Here is a 3,893-nt window from a genome sequence, read left to right as displayed (position 1 = left end):
CCGCCGCTTGAAATTTAGATGAAACGCTTAACCACCAATTCTCCAGGTGAACGCAAAAAGAACGATGGAATGCGACATCTGTTAAAACGTTTCGAGTATTCATGCAAACAAACTTCCTCGTTCAAGATGTAATATTGTACGGACGACGGCTTTCGTTAAATCTCCAACTTTGTTGTTCGTGTAGCATTTATGCTTTCTATTAGTGGTGACATAAACACGGTCAACAGGCTTGCAAAGACGGTGCGGCCAAAAGTCGCTTGGGAGGCAAGCGGCAGTTCGTTTTTAGAAACAGCAAGAGTCTATACCAAATGACTGACGAAAGAAAAGCAAATGCACTGTACCAAATCTTTTTATATATACAAGCCTTTGTACGCTGCCGTTGCCGCGGCAGCTTATGCAGCCGCAATCCTAACCGCGAAACGCATGCGGTGATCGCTACGTGCTTCGCATTGTTAGCGGGGCTAGTGACGTCGCCCCCCACTTCGTAGTCTGCCGTTGACGCGGCAGCCTATGCAACTGCAATCTTTACTGAGAAACGCATGCGGGGAGCGCTACGTGCCTCGCATTGTTCGCGTGCGCTTTATCGTTTACCATCTGGTTTTGACACTTGTTTTCTAGTTTTCTTATTTAAACAAGTGTTAAAAACATATAAAAATGATAAGGCGCGCGCAAACGCTGATAAGGCGCACACGATGGTTTTTTGTCAACTATTCTGTCGGCTACTGTTCTGTCGACGGACACGAGAAAACCCGACAGACGAGTCATACAGCTTCGCTGTAAAAGACCTACACAATTGGTGCCGCTCGCGAATGTTATTGATTGGCATTTGTTGGATTTAATTTTAGTGTTCGCTGCATATTTGCTACACAATGACTTCTGTTGGTTGCGTTCATTGTATGTCATTTGATTTGTTTTTTTCTATTCTGCCGAATTCGGGTATTGTATTGTAATGTTGTTCGTTTTTATGGACACATTATATTGGTTGTATTTTTTCTTTCTACACTGACATGTATTTGGATGGGTTGTCTGGCCCTATGCACGAGGAAAAAGCTGATTTTGCAGGCCAGTATTATTTATCTCTGCATACTGAATACAATTTTTAATTTTGTTATTATTATTATTGTTATAATTATTATTTAGACTAATTCCGCATTCATCGACACAAATAAGAGTAATGACAGACTGCCAACATTGACGGGGTTGACTTAGGAATGCAATGGCCCCAAGGTTCCGCCCTGCTTTTTACATACAACATCGCACATATTGTTCGCAATAGAGCTATTGCTGAATTTCCCAAGCATTAGGGGATTGCTGGGAATGTAGGCCTACGCTCCGCACGGCTCGCCTTCCCCGTACGATTCCTAGCAAATAATAAAAATAATGCGTTAATGCTCTTGCTTTAGAACACTTAATGCTGCAGAAGCCAGCACGTGAGCCGCGTAGACCTATATTCCCAGCATTCTCCTCGATGCTTTGTTAATTTAGCAATAAGTCTATTTCTGATAAGTAACCAGGATCACAAGTCGCGACGTCAAGACAAGTCCTTTTAGTGAGGTTACGAAGGGGAACCGTAAAAAGGTGCTACCGAAACGTCTCGGCTGAAGCCTTAAAGGAGCGGTGCAACGATATTCAATTGGAATGTTTTTTACTTTACACGAGCTTACTGGCACTGTTGGGACTTAAGGCCACGGTCCCACTGAATGTGGCAGTTTAGGTACTTTTTGGCAGGTCATTACTCATCTCCTTATAAATACTGTTTTGTGGGATTGATGTCATTCGAAACGTAATGCAATCCTCTTTCATTGGATATTATGTATGTGTTGGATTTTATTGTTCATGCGCGTTTGTAGCGTTGCGAATATGATGGCGCGGACCCTCACTTGCTCCGCTAGTTCATGTTTTATGAACGATCCATTAAAGATAGCACGGTTCCAATATAGCAGTTTTGTTAAGATGATGTCGGAGCAAAATGTAACGATACACTTTTTTGGTATTTGCACTACTTTGTTTTTTTCATCCCTCCAAATATTGCCCTAAAATTGACATTTTTCAACACAAATATGTTTTTATTGACAAGCGCTAGGGCAATAAAATTAGCTACAGATGTAGTGCTTATAATTGGTAATATGCAGAAAAAAATTTATTATTGTGTAAAAATTTTTTGTTTAGATATTTTATATCAAACGTAGCACTTTTTCGTGCTTTGAGTCATCGTACTTCAAATGCCGCTGAGGAAATATTTAAACTATGATAAAATATTTTATAACATTTAGAGCTACAATGGTTGCCCAAGAGGTGGACGATGGCTTTTTTTCATTTTCAAAGTCATAACACTCCAGGAGCCCTTCAAACTTACCTGTTTTTGACGCATATCTTTTTGGACATCAAACAGATTTATTGCCATCTAATAACATTTATTGTTTGGAATATACATACATTGCGATGTATTAAATTTTCACAATGATCTTGCTTTGGTTTTATAATAGGTGTAGAGCTTAGCTAATTTTAGAAACAATTAAAAACTGTTTGGGTGTTTTGTTGCGCTACCTGGCGGATGGCAGACAAAGTGCTGATTTCTAGTGTTCGAAAAATTTCCGAGGGCGGCGTTGGCGTCTGTATCATCATCAATCGCCGTGTCTTTTTACCTCCACATTTAAAAAATATATTGGAAGATTTACTATCGATAAATGAATGGTTTAAGTACTGGGTCAGGTTAATAAATCTAAGACAAATAATTACACACGCGTAGCGTGATATAATGTGTTAATTATTCGATATGATTGAAATCAATAAACAATAAAGACGAAGAGGAAAATAATACACCCGAGTTCACTTCATGCCTAGAGTCATTGAATGAGCTTTAAAGTATCGGCACTCCGTTCCCCAAAATTGTTTTGGGCGCCGCCATTTTGGGTCCTGTTCAGTGCAAACGCAACTGCCGATCGTCATGATCCAAAAGCACGACTTTCTCAGCATTAGATGCGGTGCTAGGAAGCTGATGCAATATTGCAATGCGCTGTCGCGGGTAGTTTAAACATTCGTGGGGGACGGAAAAGCGTTTCCTGTGATTTTAAATAAAGCTTCAGGTAACTGGCAACCATGATTTTAAGCCACAATATGGCCAAGTGTCTTTACTCTGAACCGTAGCTAATTTACTGGCACAAGCGGGAACAATGAAGAAGAGGCAGGTGTCAAAAGGTAGTGGCTTGTGGAATCCACGGGGCTTACGTCTTGGCCCCTCCAGGTATTAGAAGCCTCTTGAACAAGAGCATGAATAGTGTCATTAAATAAGCTACGCGTCAGAGTAGCGACAATTGGCCATATTGTGGCTTAAAATCATGGTTGCCAGTTATTTGAAGCTTTATCTGAAATCACAAGAAACGCTTTTCCGTCTTCCACTTTAAACAGTGTGCGACAAAGCGAAGCAACATTACATGAGCTTCCTAACACCGAATGTAATGCTGAGGATGTCGCACTTTTGAATCATGACGATCGGCTGTTGCGCCTGTTCTGCACAAGAGGAGGAAGCGGCCAGGTAGGAGAAACGCGGGTTTTATGTGCGACCGTTCTAACCGTCTCAAAAGAGAGAACGCGCGAGCTTGCGCTGGTTTAAAAAAAAAAAAATGGCATCCAAAGAAAAGAGGCGGCACGCTGTGCTCTTTGTTATTATGCGTCTAATTGCAAATTGTTGTGTGTATGTTTATGCAGCCGGAAGTTAGTCCGCCTCAGTGGGCGTCTGACTCTCAGCTGTAGATAAGCAATTTAGCCAGTGCGGTACAACCGCAAACCTGGTGTCTTTAACGTGCACCACGCAGTAGTGATACACGACCACACGCCGGTAGGATACTCGTCCAGATCGAAACGGGCAGGGGCGGGGTGGCTTCTGCAGTGCG

The sequence above is a fragment of the Ixodes scapularis genome, unplaced genomic scaffold (assembly GCF_016920785.2).
Source record: "Ixodes scapularis isolate PalLabHiFi unplaced genomic scaffold, ASM1692078v2 PGA_scaffold0__279_contigs__length_252992795, whole genome shotgun sequence".
NCBI classification, from domain to species: domain Eukaryota; kingdom Metazoa; phylum Arthropoda; class Arachnida; order Ixodida; family Ixodidae; genus Ixodes; species Ixodes scapularis.
Note: the sequence above shows the minus strand (reverse complement) of the source record.